At 40.8% G+C, this 22,356-nt stretch overlaps 1 protein-coding gene across 6 annotated transcripts in view; it reads left to right on the top strand.

Annotated features, from left to right (window-relative positions):
- Positions 1-22,356, top strand: part of SH3GL3 (SH3 domain containing GRB2 like 3, endophilin A3) — a 167,789-nt gene that overhangs the window by 49,022 nt on the left and 96,411 nt on the right. For 2 of the 6 annotated variants that reach the window (XM_025391821.1, XM_025391820.1), the window contains one exon: positions 9,693-10,016. The exons of the other annotated variants lie outside the window; for them this stretch is intronic. The gene's annotated coding sequence lies outside the window, so the exon portion shown is untranslated. The remainder of the gene's footprint in view (positions 1-9,692; positions 10,017-22,356) is intronic. 6 annotated transcript variants of the gene reach the window in all.

The following is a 22,356-nucleotide window of genomic DNA, read 5'->3' as shown; positions in this document are numbered from 1 at the left end:
ACTTATATATTAAAAAAAAAATTCAGTTTGCTAATCATGATCCTGTTTAATATCCTTGGGAAAGTTAGAGGTGGAATTCAGAGTGAGATTATTAGCATCACAAGAGGAACAGATATTGAAAGGTCAGTTTATTCAATTTCATGTTTGGATGCAAGATCTCAGTTACTCATCCTACACATGAGAAAACGCATCTTGCATTTAAGACTTACCGGCTTCTGGCCAGGTGCGGTGGCTCGCGTCTGTAATCCCAGCACTTTGGGAGGCCTAGGCGGGCAGATCACCTGAGGTCAGGAGTTCGTGACCAGCCTGGCCAACGTGGTGAAACCCCGTTTCTATTAAAAATACAAAAATTAGTCAAGTGTAGAGGCCCACGCCTGTAACCCCAGCTACTTGGAGGCTGTGGCAGGAGAATCTCTTGAACCCGGGAAGCTGAGGTTGCAGTGAGCTGACATCGCGCCACCGCACTCCTGCCTGGGCGAGAGTGAGACTCTGTCTAAAAAAAACCAAAAAACTTACTGGCTTCTTTTTAGACACAGTTTGCAGGAAAGGAAGGGAACCTAATAACTCATTAGAAAAATAGGTGTTTTATAAATAATGTTAATTGCAGCTATTTGACTAAGCTTTACTCTAGGAATAATATAAACTTAATCTGAAGAATAGTTTCAAGTTGTTGGAAGAAGTGATACATCTTTAGATCAAGTGACAACTATGTGTCTAAATTATAGCCTTTTCCCAAGGGTCTACTGACTTTTTAGGAATGCCCTTCACCTGGGTGGGATGCCTTCCCCTCATCAGTGTGTGGAAATGGACAGCAGATCAGCATCCCGGAGCCTAAGGGTTTGCTGAGTTGGTGATCACAATCAGCAGCACCTTCCTTCGGTGTCCCAGGGCAAGCGAGTAACCACTGTCATGTTTGGTGTAATGGTGAGTGGAGGCACCCCACACACAGTAGGAAACAGGGGAGGCCGAGGCCTCCACACCCACGTGTGCATACTTCCTGGATTCAGCGTGTGTCTCCCAAATTACCCAGGAATAGGACTTAATGCCTTATATCTGTGACTTTTGGAGCACCCAGCTGTGCATATTTGGAGGTACCTTATATATGCCTGTGTGAATGAATAAACGGATGGATGTGAATAAATGAATGGGCCTGAGGTTTTTGTTTTGTTTTGTGGCAAAGTCTCAGTCTGTCACCCGGGTTGGAGTGCAGTGGTGCCATCATGGCTCACTGTAGCCTCGATCTTCTGGGGCTCAAGAGATCCTCCTCCCTCAGCCTCCCGAGTAGCTAGGAGTACAGGCATGCTCCACCTTGCCTGGCTAATTAAAAAATACATATATTTTGTTGAGAGGAGGTTTCACTATGTTGCCCAGTTTGGGGGCTCAAGGTTTTCTCATGGGTTTATTTGCTAATTGTATTTCTCCTGTTATGACTTGTTCATACCCTTGGCCTAGCCATCCTTTGGAGTATTAGTCTTTTTCTTATGAATTCGGATCAACTCCCCATATATATATCAGAGGCTTATGTGACCAGAGACTTGAAAGAACCTAACTTCTATTTCCTTTAGGCTAAAGCAGTGGTTCAGTATTCATTAACTGAGTGTTTGTAGTGACTTAATAGAACATAATTACTTTTAATAATGAAAATCCACTGTATTTCATACCTCTTGATTTTTCTGTTTGTTATTTTGGATTGTTTTTAAATTAATCATGTATTTCATACATCACTTATGTTCATTGATGAAACATTATAAAATACAAAAACAAAGAAAAAAAAAACTTTATAAAATACAAAAAAACCCCAGCAAAACCATTATCCACATCTCATTACCCTATATTGTTACTCTTAATATTGGATATATACCCAATATTATTATATTTACATATGTTTATAAAAATGCAAAAATTAAATGTACTGGCTTCTAACCTGCATTTCTCACTTAATATGTTGTGATGATATTTCTATGAAAATATAGATCCACATCATAATTTTTAGAAGCTGTATAATATGGAAAACCTACAATTTAAAGTTTTCTAATTGTTGGATATTTAAGTTGTTACCAATTTTCACTAATAACAGTAAGTAAGATTTATTGAGTACTTGCTGTCTCAGATTATGAGTTTAAGATGTTTTTATGCATTATTTGACCTAAGCCTCAACAACCTTACGGGGTAGGTATTTTCTTCTCCCCCGGTTTTACAGATGAGGGGACTGAGGTACAAAATAATATACCTGAAGTGAAAAATAAGTATTGCAGCTGGGATTCCAGTCCTGGAAACCTGATTTCACGTTTGTGTTCCCAACTAGAACAAGTATAATTAGTGATTTCATGCTACTGTCTTTGGCAATTTCCTAGGGGAAAAAAGTAATCCTGAAATAAAGTTGCTGAGTCGCATTGGATATTTTAAGGACTTTTGTTATGCATCACCAAGTTATGTTCCAGAAAATTTCCCCCTCAAATAGTGTAAGAAAAGGCGGATTTCCCCATGTCTTTATTAACACTAGGCTGAATATAATATTTTAAAATCACTATTTTAATTGTCATTTCTTTAACTGTAAGATGAAATGTTACATTCTTATCCACCTTTTTTGTTATTTTATGAATCACTGTTTATTTCCATTGTGGTGTTTGTCTCTTACTGATTTCTAAGAACTCTTTACACATTTTACGTATGATTGTTGAATTGCTGCAAATAATTTTCCTGTTAGTCATTTGAAATTTAAATAGGCTTTTCTGTTTACATTTTTATTGTGGAATCTGACATAGATTTGGAACAGTGCATAGAATATAAATGTACAGTTTATCAAATAATTATGAAGTTAACAACTATACAACCACCAATTCAAGCAACAGAATCTTGCCAGTTTCCCAGAAGTTCCCTGTGTGTTCCTTCCTGATACAATCTACACCCAACTTTCTAGAAGAAGTCACAATTGTGGTAGCCAACTTCACAGATGGCCCCCAGTGATTCTCTCCTTCTGGTCTTCATACCCACCCAGGATTGTTCCAAGGTGGGCCAGTGTGACCAACAATATGACAGAAACAGTGGGATGTTACATTCCAGATTGGGTTATAAAAGACTGTGGCTCCCATCTTGGGCTCACTTACTCTCTCGCGGATGAATCACTCTGGGGGAAGCCAGTTGCCATGTCTTGACAACACTCAGGCAGCCCTGTGGAGAGGCCCCGGTATCCAGGAACTGAGGCCCTCCTTCCAAAAGCCCTTGGAGAACTGAGGCCTGCCAACAACCATGTTGGTGAGCTGGGAGGCAGATGCTCCGCCTTTCAGATCACTGCAGCACTGGCCCACAGCTTAACTGCAGGCTCATGAGAAATCCTGGGCCAGAATCACCCACCTAGGCTGCTCTTGGATTCCTGACTCTCAGAAACTGTGTGAGATAACAGCCATGTGAGCTGTTTTAAGCTGCTGAGTTTGGGGGTAATTTTTTAGCAGAGTAATAGACAACTAACATAACTATCCTGACTTTTATAATAATTTCTTTCTTTATAATTACAGTTTTACCACCAATAGTATGCATCTCTAAACAAGATAGTTTAGTTTTGCCTGTTTTTACCCATTTTATACATGGGATCATACCGTATTTTAAATTTGGGTCTTATCTCGATATTAGGCATATCCATATAGTTGCATATAGCCAGAGCTCATTTTATTCGCAATCTAGAAATTCATTGTATAAATACACCGCTTACGTATGTATCTGTTCTCCTGTTCATGGTCATTGGTATTGTCCTGGGTTTGAGACTGTTATGAAAACTGCTGCAGCAAATATTATGGGCGTGTTTCCTGGTGCACATTCCACAGGCTTCTCTAAGTTGACCTTGTAGTGCACTCACTGGCTAAAGGACATCGGCGTCTTCACTTTTTCTTTAACTTTACTAGATAATGGCCAGACCTCATCAAATAATATGGGATTGTACTCCAATCTGCAGGACGTGAGAGTTCCCATTATTTTACATCCTTGCCAATCCGTGGTATTATTGGTCTTTCTGATTTTTGCCCATCTGGTGAGTATATAAGTGATATCTCATTGGGATTTTAATTTTGCATTCCCTGGCAGTCACAAGGTTGTACATTCTTTCATTTATTTATTGGCCAGTTGAATTTCCTTTTTTTTTTTTTTTTAGAGAGATGGAGTCTCATTCTCTCGCCCAGGCTGGGGTGCAGTGATGCGATGTCGGCTCACTGCAACCTCTCCCTCCTAAGTTCAAGCGATTCTCCCACCTCAGCCTCCCAAGTAGCTGGGATTACAGGTGTGTGCCACCACACTCAGCTAATTTTTGTATTTTTTAGTAGAGACATGGTTTCACTAAATGTTGGCCAGGCTGGTCACAAACTCCTGACCTCAGGTGATCTGCCTGCCTTGGCCTCCCAAAGTGCTGGGATTAGAGGCGTGAGCCACCGTGCCTGGCCTGAATTTCCTTTTTAGTGACATGTTTGTTCAAGTATTTTTCCGTTTTTAAGAAATTAGTTTTCTTTTATTTATTTGTAGCAGTTCTTTACATATTCTGGACGCTAGCCCTTTGTTGTTATATGTTGTACAAATATCTTCTCTTGCTCTGTAGTTTATCTTTTCACTCTCTAAAGCCTAAAGATGTCTTTTGGTAAAAAGAAATTATTTTACTGTAATAGGGTTTATTAATCTTTTCCCATATTTGTTTTTTAACATATAGGTTTTTTTTTTTTTTTTTTTTTTTTTTTTTTTTTTTTTTTTTTTTTTTTAGTTGATTTTATTAGCCTTTGCCATTATAGGTCTTGACTTCTGAAATCCTGTTTAGAAAGGCATTCCTACTCTGAGATTACACAAATGTTCACCTACATGTGGTGGTTTTATTTTTATGTTTTCATTTAAAAATATTTAAACCATTCATCTGAAATTTTTTTAAAGCTTTGGTTGTAACATTTTTTTTTTCCCTGAATGTGATGAATATGGTTAGCAAATTTATGGGATAATCTGACCTCTTCCTATTGTAAATGCTACCTGTATTACGAAGTGGGATCCTATATATTGGCTATATTTCTGAGCTTTCTCTTTTGTTAATTGCTCATTCTGTTGATTCTGGCACTTTCTGCCACCTACTTGTAGTTACTGTGCTCTGCGGGACACATCTGATAGGGCCTGCTCCTGCACGTTACTCTTGTTTTTCGGCATTTTCCTGATATTTTTTACATTTTTGTTTCTAGATGAGCTTTAGGATTCCTTTAATATTAACATAATTATTTTTGGCTGTGTTGTAGTCTTGTCTGTGACTTGTTAGAAATTAGTCTTCCCACTTAGGAATGTGGCATGTCTTGCCACTTACTTTTGAATCTTTTCATGTCCCTCAGAAAAATTTTGTAGGTTTCATTTCAGTAGAGGTCTGGCAAATTCTTAAATATTCTACGTTTTTAAAATTTCTTGTTTCTGGTGTGAATTGGCCCTTTTCTCCTATGCGTTTTCTGATGCATAGGTTTTCAAACTTCCACTCCTTTAGCGATAAAGGCTCCCGAGGAGTGGCTAAGGGCTGGGGAGCATCGCAGCTCTGCCCCATCTCTTTACCATAACAGGTTTTGTTTATAGAAATCATTCTCTTTTGTTAAAAAAAAAAAAAAATCACTTTCCTGATTGGTTATTACTGAGGTTTGAAAACCTGTTTTTGTGTACACTTTTTTTTTTTTTTTTTGAGACAGAATCTTGCTGATGCTCAGGCTGGAGTGCAGTAGCACGATCTCCACCCACTGCAAGCTCCGCCTCCTGGGTTCACGCCATTCTCCTGCCTCAGCCTCCCAAGTAGCTGGGACTACAGGCGCCTGCCACCACGCCCAGATAATTTTTTTGTATTTTTTTAGTAGAGACAGGGTTTCACCATGTTAGCCAGGATCTCGATCTCCTGACCTCGTGATCTGCCTGCCTCGGCCTCCCAAAGTGCTGGGATTACAGGCGTGAGCCACTGTGCCCATCCTTTGTACACTTACGTTTAATGAATGACCTTTACTGATATCTTTTGTTGGTTTTCATTACTTTTTTAGTGATTCATCTTGGATCTTCCAGGTATTCATTCCTTTATTATTATTTTCTTTTATTTTTTTGAGAGTCTCACTCTGTTGCCCAGGCTGGAGTGCAGTGGTGTGATCTCAGCTCACTGCAACTCCGCCTCCTGGGTTCAAGTGATTCTCCTGCCTCAGCCTCCCGAGTAGCTGGGATTACAGGTGCATGTCACCATGCCTGGCTAATTTTTGTAGTTTTAGTAGAAGATGGGGTTTCACCATGTTGGCCAGGCTGGTCTCGAACTCCTGACCTCGGGTGATCCACCCACCTTGGCCTCCCAAAGTGCTGGAATTATAGGCGTGAGCCACTGCACTTGGCCTTATTCATTTATTTATTGAAAAAATATTTATTCAGTGCCCACCCACTATGTACCAGACACATTTCTAGGTGCTTGGAATATATCTATGAGCAAAACCCATGTATATCATATGGTAAGCTCAAAATGAGTATATTACACGGTAAGTACTTTGGAGAAAAAGAAAATGGATCAAGGGTGCTAGAGGTGGGATATGGGGTCCAGGCGCAATTTTATTTTATTTTATTGATTGATTGATTGAGACGGAGTCTTGCTCTGTCACCAGGCTGGAGTGCATTGGCTCACTGCAACCTCCACCTCCCGGGTTCAAGCAATTCTCCTGCCTCAGCCTCCCGAGTAGCTGGGACTACAGGCACACACCACCACGCCCAGCTAATTTTTGTATTTTTAGTAGAGACGGGGTTTCACCATGTTGGCCGGGATGGTCTCGATCTCCTGACCTCATGATCCACCTGCCTCGGCCTCCCAAAGTGCTGGGATTACAGGCGTAAGCCACTGCTGGGCTTACATTTTTAAAAGATCATTCTGGTTGCTCCTTTGAGAATAGATTTTAGAGGGGCCGAGGTAGAAACAGGGAGACTGATTAGAGGTGATTGTAAGGCTTCTCACCCAGGATCTTACTGTGCATTGAGCAATTGGTAAGGCTTATGGAATGAATGTTTTTACATACATTGAGCATTTTAGTGTGCATTAAGAAACTACACATTTAAAAAATACATATTTTTCTTGAGAAAGTGATGGGACAGAAAAGTGAGAGCAGGGGAATTGCCTTTGGAACAGGCCATTTTGGTCAAGCCTTGTCCTGGATAAAGAAGATGGGGAATGAAGGCTGACCTGGTGTGGAGGGGAGGAATGGGCAGGCATGCCCTGCCTCGTCTCATGGAGTGAGGGCAGAATCCTGGGAGCACGTTCTTAGATGTCCCACCGACTTTGGAGAGGACTGGAGGCTGGGGATAGACAACGACTATTATGATGAAGGAAGCTCATAACTTCGTGTTTTGCTTCTAAATGATTGCTGTGGCTTTCTGGCTTTAAACTGGTTTATATTTTCTGCAACCTCACTTCTTCCTATTTAGTAGACCAGAACTTCTTGGTAATTTATTGCTCAATAATGGGAGAAAGGAAGAACTTAGTTTTCAAGTGAAGACTTCATATGTCAAATCCAGTTTTATTGGTGTGATAAACACTGGTTTCTGTTAAATTTACCAGGTTGGTCAGTGCTGGTTCCTGATATAAGAATCGTATTAACCCTTTTAAGAAGATGATTTAAACTTCTGGAGAAAGGAAGAGGGCAAAGATCTTTAAAGAGTATGCTATTTTTATGATGCCTCCCTAATTATTCAGAAATATGAATACTTCAGGGATTTAACTCTAGAATAAGTATAAATTACCCAGTTACTGCCTTGAAGGAGTTTACAATCAATTTGAAGAGAATCCTCCCCTCATCCCCACCAGTTTCACAAAGCCTATTTTAAATTATACCCTTGGAAAAATTAAACCAAAACACTGCACAAATATGTTTGGTGTGGAGTTCATTTCTTTGATTTTGGCCTTTCACTTTGGGCCCACACACTTTTGCCATCCTTTAGGGAGCATGCCCAGGGCTAGATTTGAAGTGAATATATTAATGTATGTGTTCACCCATCAATGCCTTGTGTTGAGGGAAAAACAGAAGAGAGTGTCATGGAAGGCTTAAGGATTCTTTTTTTTGTTTGTTTGTTTTTGCTGATACAAAGTGCTTTTTGTTACTCAATGCATGTGCCATCATCAGACAGCTTCATCCAGAATGCACAGCAATTCTGTAATATAGCTCTGCCTGGTGCAAAATACCTCATTTTGTATAGAAATGCAGGATTGCTTCATGTAGATAGAATAGAAAGAATCTTTGCTTTATTCATGTATGAATAAAACGTCTTTGTTCGTGGAAGAGAAAAGTGCCTCTTATTGTTTGGAAGCTGTGTGAATTTTAAATTCAGCTGATGGCCCACTATATTATATCTTTAGGGGGAAAAATTAGCTTTGCTTATATAAGTTTGGAATCTAATGTCTAACCTAGTGGCCTAAATAATTTTTGCTTTGGAGTTTGGTTACTATGTAAAGACATTGTGTTTGCCACAGCCATTGCCTATCAGTGAATTGCTTTAGCAAAATTTTATAGTCCTAATTTTAAAAAATTTTATTTATTCCCTTGTCCCACATAAGATTTGAAGCAACTTGCTAAAAATTAAAAAGTACAATGTGAATAAGAGTCATAAATCATGATCCGGGAACATATAAATATTTTATGGAAAAGTCAAAGCTTGTAGAGGCATGTGCAAGTGTATTTGTGTGTCAATATACATGTAAAAGGGTGCATGATGTTGCTATGTGGATCCTCAGATTTGATGTTGAGCTTCCTGGCAGCCAAAGTGAAAAAAGGAAGGCAATCAATTAATCCTTTCTCTGGGTTTGCGAAGGACTACTTAGAGCATATCCACCACCAAGCAGGGGTACAGCATTCAGGCTTTCCCAAAAGAAAGCTGGCCAATCAGATGTTCTCAATCATAGGTGGGAATTGAACAATGAGAACACTTGGACACAGGGTGGGGAACATCACACACCAGGGCCTGTCGTGGGGTTGGGGAGGGGGGAGAGATAGCATTAGGAGATATACCTAATGTAAATGACGAGTTAATGGGTGCAGCACACCAATATGGCACATGTATACATATGTGACAAAGCTGCACGTTGTGCACATGTACCCTAGAACTTAAAGTACAATGAAAAAAAAAAGCTGGCCAATCAGAAGAACGGATTAGGTAGGTCCTGGGATGCCCGTGATGGTGCCTTAGGCTTTTCTCTTTATAGAAGGTACTGCCTCTGGCAAGTGACCTGCAGGATTACAGGCAGAAATAGGGCTGGCAGAGTGCCTGGTGTGCAGTCACAGAACCCTCCAGCTCCAGATGTAAACTTTTGGCTTTCTTCAAAGTGTTCGCTGGTTCTTAACAAAATGAGAAAAAATAAGAACAAATAAGGAAAAAAAGTAAATTTCCTTCAAATCTGAATTTTTGTGATGTCAGATATTATGTTCCTCCTATAATTTTAGTATTAAAAGTTCCTTTTTAAAATGAAAGCAGCAATAGTTAAAAAGGTTGTGTCCTTTCCCGGGAAAATGAAAAAAGTTGAAAATACTTTGTATACAGTAATAATAATAACTATTACTACTACTGTGAGCATTTACTACTTATGAAATCTAAAAGTCTAGAAACTCCTATTTCTCTTGGGCTCTAGAGCATCTCTGTCAGCTGCTTCGTCTCCAGGATCACAACGTTTCCAGTTTTCTCTCTCCCAGTGTACTGCGCACCTGCTGGTTCCCTCCCCCAGCACACCTTGGCTCCCAGGAAGCCGCACCCTTGACGTTTACCATGCTTCCTGGGCATTTCCTCCTACCATCTCCACCCTGGACAGGGCTGGTATGGTATCAGACCTTAGTGTTGCACAAGCTTTCAGGATACAGGGTAAGAGGGGAGTTTGACACTTGGAACAATACTGGACCTACTAGGAACCAGACCTTGGATGGACAGTCACTCTGTGAGTTTTTGCACCATGTCAGCACTATAAACTGCAGTGGAGTTTCGCACTGACAAGGGTCTTCAGACCTAGGTCACCTCAGAAGGCAAGGAGAGCCTTGACAGGTCCTCTCAAGGGGGATAAGTACCACCTGCTATTTAAGGGGACTTGACCCCATCCCTGCTTCTATCCATTAATGGGTGATTTTTAAATTCTTCTGGAACTCTTATTGCCAAGGTCTTGGTGGGACTGAGGGTGAGATCGCTTTTCCGTAACCCAGATGCATTGCCATTAGCTCCTTGATAGTGTAAGATAAAGATGTTTAAGTCAATTAAGAAAAAAATGTGCTTAATACTCTTTTCATTTGCCTTAACAACTCCGTTTATTTAATATCAATTTAATTCTTTGCTGCAAGGTCTGGGTAGTTTTCATTTCGAAACTACTGCTAGGGTGAGAAGTCTCATAAGTGCTTGTGGTGTTCCCAAATAATTTGCTTTTGTGCGGCAATCAGAGCCTGGAAGTGCGCTGCTTTCTTTGCTCCTGGTGTCAGAAAAGCTACTCCTGGTTTTCAGATTGGGCTTTCCTGCACATTAGAATTGGAAAGTCCTCTGTTCCTGCCCGTGTAAGGGAGCCAAACAAAAGGTGCCAGGCAGAGTGGTGGTAGGGCAGCATCATTGCTTCCTAACCTTTACCCTCCTCCTTCTCTCTTCCTTCCTTCCCGTCCCTGCCTTCCTGACCTCCCTATTCCTCCATCCCCTCCAAGACTCTCAGTGTAGTCAGCGCTCTGTTTTCCCACCTTTGCCTGGCTGCCTCCCTCCCTGCCTCTCCCTACCAGCTTCCTCCAGATGAGGTGCTATTCTGGATGGACTCCTTAGAGTACTCATTAACTAGATGAATAAGCTGCCAGCAATATTGTTCCTGCTTCCCACATTTTAAAAAGGTTATATCTTTTTTTTCCTTCTAAACTGTAGAGCCATTTGAAAATAATCTTTTGGAAATATATTTACATAGGTCCTCATGACAAATCCACACACTCCTTTTCAGACAGGTTTCAACCACTGCATAATGAGATGGTCTGGGTCAACTTTACACAAAAGTTGTACTTTTCCTGCTGTGAATCTGTGTTTTTCTGCTGTGTGTATTCGCAATGCCTTTCCCGCCCTACCTTCTGCTAGTGATGCATTTATCACAGCATGGAGCTGAGAGGTGTGGGGTTGGAAGGGTCTTTGAGAAATTGTTTAATCGCTAGAACGAGGTCAAGGTTTTGAACATTTAACTTGTGGGATGTTAATTACTTGGCAATGAAAAGGAAATTTGTTTTCCGTAAGTTCAACTATAGCTACAGAATAAAGACCATGGAAAGATAAGACATGGTGTCAAGAGGTTTCATGATCTTATTCCACGTCCTTTTCAGGCCCCAACTGCACTCAAACCCTCCACTGTTGAGCCACACCGGATTAGTCACCCTCTATCCCTAGACGTGCTGGACATCTGCATCCTGTGGTGCCTCGGCTCAGGCTTCTCTTTCATCTGGGAAAACCCTTGCCCCTCTAGAGCCTAGACTTCCCAAATGCTGCTTCAAGGCATCATCCCTGCCCTCCTTCCTTTAGGAAGTCTTTTCTACCACTGAGAACACTTCCCTCATGCTCTACTGCAGACTGTACTTCATGCTGCTTTTCTCTTTGTGGTTGATGCATCTGTCTCTCCCACTAAATCATGACCCTCCATTCATTTCTACTTCCCACTTGACCCAGGGCACAGTAGGTGCTCAATAAATCTTTGCTGAATGGAATTTTTCCATCTAACCCTAAGAGCAACCTGAGCAGAAAATCATAAATGAATAAGGATCGTAAATGGATGATCATCATAAATGACTGATCATCGTAAATGAATGATTATGGGATACACACAATTGCAGAACACTGATAGCTATGGCATAGCTCTTATCCTAGAGGGTGTTTCAATTCACTTTATGTTAGGACATAGAAAAGACAAGGAGAAACAACTAGTCCATGAGGATTATTTTCCATGCTTCGTTCCTTCCATCTGTGCTGTTCAGTAGCCAGTTTCACTGCGCTTCCCTGTAGTGGATGTGTAGAGATTGTGTATTATAAGTACTTGCTCATCAGTGGATCAAGGGCAAAAATCTCAGTGCCTGGAGTTTGGGATAATATTATGTGAAAAATAATTTTTTGCAATATAATGAGATGTGACACTTCCCACTTTCCAGAACAAGGACTTGTCTCCTTTGGATTTCCAGACCCAAAGAAGAATATCTCCCTTGGAAACTTTTCCCACTGACAATTCAGCCCTCTGTTTTCCAAACCCGCTTAGAAGCTAAGTTGCACTGGAAATACACAATGAAATGTTTAGGGGGAAAGGGGGCATCATATCTGCAATTTGTCCTCAAAATGATTTAGTGGAGGGAGAGAGAGAGAGGGTGGAAAGGGTGGGTTGGAGGGAGAAAAAGAGAGAGAGAGAAAATTGATAAAATAGACGAGATAAAATTGAGGGAATCTGGCGAAGTCTATTGGAGCATTCTTTGTAGCATTGGGGAATTCTTTTGTCATATGCTTGCAACTTCTCTGTAAACCAGACATTATTTCAAAATAAGTTTTTCAAAAGCAGAAGCAAATTCTTTGAGTTCTTACCCAGTTTAAAAGGATGAGATGATTGCAGAAATGTTGTGTTTCTCTATCTATAGGCATAGATGGTAGTGCTTTGCAGTTTAGGATCCATTCACACAGAAACTGCATGAGGCAGGTGTTTGTGAGCACCTTTTGACCCCTTGACATTTAAGCAAAGGAGAAGTGGGTCCCTCTTATTCACAGCTGTCATAGGTCAGACTCTGCTTGTTGGGTGTGTCAGGCTGGGAAATTCCCCTCACCCCCAAGATGTCCATGTCCTAATCCCTAGGACCTGTGAGTGATATCTTATATGAGAAGGCAATGTGAGGATGGAAGCAAGAGATTGGAGTGATGTGAAGGAGAGATCAGGGTCCAAGGAATGCACATGACCTCTAGAAGCCAGAAAAGGCAAGGACACGGATCCTGTCTCCTGGAGCCTCCAGAAGGAACCAGGCCTGCCAGCACCTTGATTTTAGCCCTGGAAGACTGATTTTAGACTTCTGACCTCTAGAGCTGTAAGAAAATAAGTCTGTATTGTTTTGCCACTGAGTTTTTGGCAATTTTTTATAGCAGCCAGAGGAAACAAATCTACCTGGGTGAGTGAATTCTATGCCCGAGTTCATAAGTGAGAGTGAAGTCAAGGCATGAGTTTTGGATTATTGTCATTAGCATTTCAAAGAATTGTCCTCCGGCCCAAATCAGCGGTGTTCACACTTTGCTTAATTGCCTGTGTCTTATTTTGTTCTCCAACTTTGATCACATGTATGACAAATGGAATCGGAATGAATTCCAGAACTAGCAGGTTGAGTGCTTGACATCACTTCACAGAGATGTCACGGATGCTTTGGGAAGTGCTTTTCTTGATGGTGCCTGGATTTATGTAGCAGGATATTTTGTCCTGGGGTAAAGGGAGCCCACGCAGGTGGGATGGGGAGGGGAAGGGAATGGGAGCTGATGCCTAGGCAGGTTTCTCAAACCTATGTGAATTAAGGACCCCTTTCCATAAGGGACTTTTTGGTGTATTGACTTAAATTTAGTTTTATTATATTGCTACTTAAATATGTATAAACAAAAAACTAAGTGTTAATTTATGCTTATAGCTTTAAGACAACTATGAACTCCAAACATTTCAAATTAAATGCAAATAAAATTACAAATCTAATAAAATTCAAATTATCATCACTGAGTTAATGTCATGGATAATGTTTTGCTGATTTTAAACTGGTGTTCTCAATGTGTCTTCACACACACTCGTGAAGTTATGGAACATTATCTTTGTTTCTGCTGAACTATGTTTAATTCACATATTTAAAAAATATCGTTATGTTGAAGGAAACATATACATCACAGTAATAAATTGATTTATCAAGAACGGTTTTCAGACTCTAATGCAAATATTCAGTTGGTTTCATTCCAGGAAAAATAAAAAACAGACCAAGATAAATCATGGTATTTAGTGATGTACACTTAGGGAATTAAAGTCAGCGTAGTAATAGGCTATGAGAGGAGGTGGGAGGTTGTGTTAGAAAGGGATCCATGGGGGGCTTCTGGGGTACTAGCAAGGCTCAATTTCATGATGAGCATGCATTTCTTGAGTCTCTTGTTTTCTGTGGGCATAAAACATAAGTGTACAGACTGTTGGATTATTATAAAGTGAACACTAATGTTACCCCATTAAGGGCAAGAACTAGGACATTGCTAGCATCCCAGAAGCTCCCATGTACCTTTGTATAGTTACATCCTCTTCTTTCCCAGCAAAATAACTACTAATAGTATGTTTTCTGGCAATGACTTATTGCTTTTATCTATAGTTTTACAACCTAAGTAGGTGTATTACACCATTCTTGCATTGCTATAAAGAAATACCTGAGACTGGGTACTTTATAAGAAAAGAGATTTAATTGGCTATAGTTCTGTAGGCTGTACAGGAAGCATGGTGCTGGCATCTGCTTGGCTTCTAGGGAGGCTTTGGGAAGATTACAATCACAGCGGAAGGCGAAGGGGCAGCAGGCACGTCACATGGCAAAGCAGAACAAGGGTGGGGGAAGGTGCCATACACTTCTAAATGACCAGATCTCACGAAAACTCACTATGACCAAGACAGCACGAAGCCATGAGGGGCTGCCCCATGATCCAGCACCTCCCACCAGGCCCCACTTGCAGCATTGGGGATACTATTTCACGTGAGATTTGGATGGGGACAAAGACCCAGACTATATCAGGAGGCATTCCTAAATACTGTGAATTGAATTTTGCCTATTTTTGAACTTCTAAAAATAGGGCCATATGTACTTTTGCATTTGACTCTTTTCACTCAACATTTTTATTTTTTTAAGATCCATCCATGTTGTTCTGCATAACAGTAGTTCATTTTTATGATGGTATAGAATGCCATCGCATAACTATACCATACTTTATTGAGCTATTTTCCTGTTGGTAGGCTTCTGGGGTCTTTTCAGTTTTTGGCTATTACAAATAATGCTGCTATGAACATACTCATACATGTCTCCTAGAAGACTTGTGTCTAAAAATAGAATTGATGGTTCATCTGGTGTTCATTGCTAGATGATGATACAGTTTTCCATGTGACTTTTTCTTTTCTTTTTTTTTTGAAATGGAGTCTTGCCCTGTCACCCAGTCTGGAGTGCAGTGGCGCGATCTCGGCTCACTGCAAACTCCGTCACCCAGGTTCAAGCAATTCTTCTGTCTCAGCCTCCCGAGTAGCTGGGATTACAGGCCCCCACCACCATGCCTGGCTAATTTTTGTATTTTTAGTAGAGACAGGATTTCACCATGTTGGCCAGGCTGGTCTTGAACTCCTGACCTCAGGTAATCCACCTGCCTCACCCTCCCAAAGTGCTGGGATTACAGGCATGAGCCACCATGCCTGGCCATGAGTTTCATTTGTGTTTCCCTCATTTTGATTGAGGTTGAGAACCTTTTCATATGTTTATTGGTCATTTGGATTTCCCCTGTTGTGAAGGGTCTGCCCAACTATTTTGTCCATTTTTCTCTTTTTCGGTCTTCTTACTGACTTGTAGAATATATATTCATTCTGGATATAAGCCCTTATTGGTTTTATGTCAAAATTATTTATTTTGCAGATCGATCTCTCTTCTTTTAAAAATAATTTTAACCTTTATTTTAGATTCAGGGGGTACATGTGCAGGTTTTTTATATGTGTATATTGCATGATGCTGAGGTTTGGGGTACAGTTAATGCTGAGGTTTGGGGTACAGTTAATCTTGTCACCCAGGTACTGAGCATATTACTCAAAAGTTAGTTTTTCAACCCTTACCCCCAATTCTCCCTGCCACTTCTAGTAGTCCCCAGTGTCTATTGTTACCATCTTTGTGTCCACGAGTACCCAATATTTAGCTCCCACTTTAAGTGAGAACATGCAGTATTTGGTTTTCTGTTCCTGTGTTAACTTGCTTAGGATAATGGCCTCTAGCTGCATCTGTGTTGCTGCAAAGGACATTATTTCATTCTTTTTATGGCTGCATAGTATTCCATGGTATGTAAGTACCACAGTTTCTTTATCCAATCCACTGTCGATGTGAACCTATCTTTGCTATTGTGAATAGTGCTACGATGAACATTCATGTGCATGTGTCCTTTGGGTAGAATGATTTATTTTCCTTTGGGTATATGCCCAGTAATGGGATTGCTGGGTTGAATGGTAGTTTCATTTTAAGTTCTTCGAGAAATCTCCAAACTGCTTTCCACAGCAGTCGAACTAACAGTGCATAAGTGTTCTCTTTTCTCCACAGCCTCACCATTATCAGATGTTTTTTGACTTTTTAATAATAGCCTGTCTGACTGGTGTGAGATGGTATCTCATTGTGGTTTTGATTTGCATTTCTCTGATGATTAGAGATGTGGAGCATTTTTTGCGTGTTTTTTGGTTGCTTGTACATCTTCTTTTGAAAAGTGTCTATTCATGTATTTTGCCCATTTTTCAATGGGGTTATTTGTTTTTTGCTTGTTCCATTGTTTAAGTTCCTTATAAATTCTGGATATTAGACCTTTGTTGGATGCAGTTTGCAAATATTTTCTCCCATTCTGTGGAGTGTCTGTTTACTCTGTTGATAGTTTCTTTTGCTGTGCAGAAGCTCTTTAGTTTAATTAGGTCCCACTGGTCAAGATTTTGTTTTTGTTGCAATTGCTTTTGAGGACTTAGCCATAAATTCTTTCCTAAGGCTGATGTCCATAATGGTGTTTCCTGGGTTTTCTTCTAGAATTCTTGTAGTTTGAGGTGTTATATTTAAATCTTTAATCCATCTTCAGTTAATTTTTGTATATGGTGGAAGGTGGTAGTCCAATTTAATTATTTTGCATGTGGCTAGCCAGCTATCCCTGTGTGTGCAGCTTTATTTCTAGGTTGTCTGTTCTATTCCACTGGTCTACATATCTGTTTTTTGTACCAGCACCATGATGTTTTGGTTACTGTAGCCTTATAGTACTGTTTGAAGTCCGGCAATATGACGCCTCCAGCTTTGTTCTTTTTGCTGGTGATTGCTTTGGCTATTTGGGCACTTTTTAGGTTCCATATGAATTTTAGAATAGTTTTCTCTAGATCTGTGAAAAATGATGTTGCTAGTTTGATAGAGATGGTGTTGAATCTTTAGATTGCTTTGGGCAGTTTGGACATTTGAACGATATTGATTCTTCCAAACCATGAGCATGGAATGTTTTTCCATTTGTTTGTATCATCTATGATTTCTTTCAGCAGCGTTTTATAGTTCTTCTCGTAGACATGTTTCACTTTCTTGGTTAGATGCATTCCTAGGTAATTTTTTGTGTGACTGTTGTAAACAGGATTGCATTCTTGATTTGGCTCTCAGCTTGAATGTTATTGGAGTGTAGAAATGCTACTGATTTTTGTGCGTTGATTTTGTATTCTGAAACTTTACTGAAGTTGTTTATCAGTTCTAGGAGCCTTTTGGTGGAGTCTCTAGGGTTTTCTAGGTATAGAATCATATCATCAGTGAAGAGAAATACTTTCACTTCTTTTCCTATTTGGATTTCTTTTATTTCTTTCTCTTGTCTAATTGCTCTGGCTAGGACTTCCTCTTCCACTCTGTTGGTGGTATCTGTTGGTCAGTGGAAGTTCTTAATTTTAGTGTAGTCAAGTTTATCCTTCTTTTCCCTATATGGTAAGTAGCTATACATATAAGTATTTATATGTATCTATTTTAGACATCTTTTTCAATTCCAGATTATGAAGCTACTCTTTATTTCATCTTCTAAAGCTTTATAGTTTTGTTTTTCACATTTAATATTGTAAGTCAAGAACTGTGGAGTGTCTGAAATTTTGCCTTACTTGCAAGCTAACAAGTTAGCCTGCCTCAGTGTCACAAATGTTGGCAGAAGACACAAGACTCCCAGGTCAGAGACAAATGACTTGGCCAGAGTATCAGCATCTTCTTGTGCCAGTTCCCAGAGCCCAAATTCCCACAGAGCAAATGTGTAGAGGGTCATGTGACTTGTACACCTGGAGTGAACTGTGTTAGAGGTGAGGAGCCCTGAGCCTAGGGAACCCAAGTCTTTCATAATGGGCTGCAAGCTTGCCTGACCTTTGCCCAGAGGGAGAAATTGTCTTTGTATACTGGACAGTAAACAAGTTTGTCATTTCTCTTGGGGAGAGACACTGTATCTTCTAAGACTGTTTGCCATACAAATATCCGTGAAGAGACAGCAAAGAACACAAAAAAAGCAGAGCTTCTGCCTTCAAGACTTGCAGAAACATGAGAGATTTAGGGAAAACTATCTCCCCTAAGGTGTAATCTACCTGTTAATAATTTGTGTGTGCTGAGAGGTAAGTTTCATAATTTTCTTTGCCGAAACTAAATTATCCCAGCATCATGCCTTGGAAAAGTGGGAGAAAGCTGTCTTCCAAGGCATAGGTGCTGGTGAATTAGACTGAGGTTGCTGCAGTGGAGGTGAGGAGTGGGTACAGACAGCTACATGCTTCAGAGATGACAGAGCTCCATGGGCTGTTGGGTTGTTGAGGAAGGGGCTGAAGGAAGGACAGGTGTCAGGAGTAAGAGTCTTCTTTGTTGAGTCTTAAAATGTATTGTGTCCCTAGAGAGGAAAAACAAACATTTAAAATAGGCATTTACTATATTGAATACTGGAAATTTGCTAAGATGGTAGATTTTAGATGCTCTTACCCCTCCCACCCACCCTTACAACACAGACAACTATGTGAGATGACAGATATGCCAATTGGCTTGAGTGTAGTAATCATTTCACTATCTATATATATAGTAAAATATTATGTTGTATATCTTAAACATATGCAATAAAAATTAAGCAAAAAATAAAGAGGCCTGTATTTTTCTTAACCTGTTAAATACTCAGTATAAATTTGAATTTAGAATCTGAAGTGGATCATGCACCCAAACTTCCTGCAATTCCAGCTGGCCTCTTTCTGAGGTGTGTTTCCTCTTACTGATATTTATTCTTCCCTTTCCAGTCTGAAAAGCAGTCTCCATGGCAGAATAATCGGTAACCAAATGTAGAGCTATCTGCAATGGAAAGTGATATTTTATGAGCAAAACCTCAACTAGTTTTTTTTTTTTTTTTTTTTTTTGAGATGGAGTCTCGCTCTGTTGCTCAGGCTGGAGTGCAGTGGCGTGATCTGGGCTCACTGCAAGCTCCGCCTCCCGGATTCACGCCATTCTCCTGCCTCAGCCTCCCGAGTAGCCGGGACTACAGGCGCCCGCCACCACACCTGGCTAATTTTTTGTATTTTTAGTAGAGACCGGGTTTCACCTTGTTAGCCAGGATGGTCTCTATCTCCTGACCTTGTGATCCGCCCGCCTCAGCCTCCCAAAGTGCTGGGATTACAGGCGTCAGCCACCGCACCCGCCAAAACCTCAACTTTTGTTTTTTTTTTTCTTTCCCGAGACGGAGTCTCGCTCTGTTGCTCAGGCTGGAGTGCAGTGGCCGGATCTCAGCTCACTGCAAGCTCCACCTCCCGGGTTTACGCCATTCTCCTGCCTCAGCCTCCCGAGTAGCTGGGACTACAGGCGCCCGCCACCTCGCCCGGCTAGTTTTTTGTATTTTTTTTAGTAGAAACGGGGTTTCACCGTGTTAGCTAGGATGGTCTCGATCTCCTGACCTCGTGATCCGCCCGTCTCAACCTCCCAAAGTGCTGGGATCACAGGCTTGAGCCACCGTGCCCGGCCAAACCTCGGCTTTTCAACAAAAGAAAATAAACCATAGAGGAAAGGAGATTTTCTTTCATTAGCCAGGGCCCAATTAGGATACAAGAACCTTGCTAAGTATTTTACATGGAAGAGATTTCATACAGGGATCTGGCTCTACAGGGTCTGGAAGTTTGAAAAAATTAAAAATGGACACTACCTCTAGGTGCTGGGTGATAAAAGGGAAGAGGTGGCGGTGGCGATACAGAATCCAGGTGCTCAGAGGAGGAGCTACCTTGGGTGGTACTGACGATGGGGAGGGGAGAGCTGGGAATGGAATGGCGCAGGAGATACCACAGAGCTCCTGCTTTACCTACTGCTAGAAGGATGACTGTCAAGGCTAAAAGCAGGAGCAGAGTCCTTTCTTCCCAGCTCTTTCTTTCCACTGTCACAACATAACCAGAAGCCAGCAGCAAGGAAGCCTGAGAAATGTAGATTGCAGAGTAGAATCACTGAGTGGAGGCAGATGAGTGGGGTTGGGGCTGAGAGACAATAGGCAAATAACCAGCAGAGTCTAAGCAGCCAACTGTTCAGATTAGCTCCTCCTACAACAGTGTGAAAATTGAAATGCTCATTTTGTTGCTACTTCTAGGAACTGTGGCCCGTGGGTCAGTTGGGAATTAATGGCAAATAAAGGAGATTCTGGGACAGTGTTTGCTTATGTGTTGTGTCTGATTAATTTCCAAAGTCAAGTTGAACTAATTTTGGATTTATATGCATTTTTGAGGTCAAGGCTAGAGGTCATAATATCTGAGGTCTCATTCTAGCCACTTTTCCTATCACCTGAGTAGTTGGTGCTATGTCGGGGAGAGGACACAGAGAGGAACAGGCACTGAGAAAGGGAGGGAAATAATGGGTTCTGAATTGGGACATCCAGGAGGCAGCTGGAAACGTGGGTGAGATTTGGGGCTAAAGATCACAATCTAGGTATTTGATGGTAAGCACATCCTTTGAGAGTGTATGCAGTTTCCCAGGAGAGAATGTGGGAGAAGAGATGAGGGAAGGGTTGAAAACCCTGGAGGACACCAACATTTTCAAAGTTAGAGGAGCCATCAGAGGCGAGCTCATCCTAATGGAGAGCCAGATTATTTGCTTGAAACTTTCATCTTTGGTATTATTTGCACTTTAGTGGAATGAACAACCATAATGAGAGTTTAAAACTCAGATACCAAAATATTGTTTGTTTATAGTTTCCCTCAAACTCCATCTTCCATAAATGCTGGCGTGGAGATTATGTACCTCTTCACTTCCCTTCTCTGCACAGTTGATAAAGGAAGAGGCAGGCTTTGCTGACCTCATTTTGGCAAATCTGTTGGCTCTTTCTTGGGCGTTCCCATGCTCATGGTCACAATACTGTTACTATGTTAATTTAACTCTAGAATTGAGTTTAAGCTACTGATCAGAATTTCTTTTTCTTACTTTGTCATTATAGCTGTTTTTTTGAAAAGCAAAATTACTAAATTTCTTAAGTCAATAATTTCAGTTTGACAAAGAAGAGGCAAAATATATGCAGGCTTTAAAACATGCTCTGAGACCACAAAAGGGTCTTTTTCTGATCCAAATATCCTATTGAAACCGTGTGACTGTAGGAAAAAAATCTGTGTAGGCTAGAGCAAGTTCAGTTGAAATCTATTTTTAAAAACACTTAATTACCTTTCATCCTAAATCATAGACATGTTCAGCATTTTAAGAAAAGCTTATACACCCAAATCTGAATATATATGACGAAGAAATCGTTAACGCCCTTTCATTTTACCAAAGGATTCTTTGATGATGCCTTTCAACAAGCCAGTTTCTAAAGTAAATTTAAAATGTTTTGAATTATAAAAAATAGATTTACATGTGATGTTTCAAGGACATATCTTGTAAAGGAAGTACAGTTGTAAAGTGTTGACCAAGGTCATGAAAGTTTTCACAAGAAGGAAAAGAATGACGTTTATTTCTACCTTTTCTTTTTTCTTATCAGCATCTCAAAATAGACCAACAGTATATTCCATTGTTACTATTTGTTTGCTGCAATATAAATGACATCTCATTTGATTTTAGCCCTTTAACCTTGGGCTAAAACGACCTCGTGGAAACAAATGAGCACTGTAGAGACCGCTGCCCCTCAGAAGAGTTTGGAAGGGCAGAGTCCTGTGGGAGAGTTTGCCTAGAAATTGGTGCGGGGTGGGCTGCCCGGGAGGGGTGTGTGGAGTAGCGACCAAGAAGGTGCTGAATGCCATCTCCCAGGAACCTGCCCAAGACTGACTTTTCTTATATGAGGCCCCCAGGCAGAGTTGGGGAAATCCCCAAGCCTTCCCAGAGGGCAGTGAGGCTTTCTAACCTTAACTTTTGAGTTAGGAATGAGTTCACATTAGCAGTTTTTGGCTCCCTGAGGCTGAGGTTGGGAAGCTTTTATGAAACAATGGAAATGTCCGGCCCTTATCTCTAGATGGAGATCCAACCTTAATTTATGCATCCAACATAGCCTAAACTATTGTCCTCTTTTTCTCTCTGTCCTCCTTCTCCCCTGCCTCCCTCCTTCTCTCTCCTTTCTTTCTTTCTCTTCCTCCCTCCCTTCCCTTCCCTCCCTCCCTCCCTCCCTCCCTCCCTCCCTCCCTCC

This window comes from Theropithecus gelada, chromosome 7b, assembly GCF_003255815.1.
Source record: "Theropithecus gelada isolate Dixy chromosome 7b, Tgel_1.0, whole genome shotgun sequence".
Lineage (NCBI taxonomy): Eukaryota > Metazoa > Chordata > Mammalia > Primates > Cercopithecidae > Theropithecus > Theropithecus gelada.
This window is presented reverse-complemented; position numbering and strand designations above follow the sequence as displayed.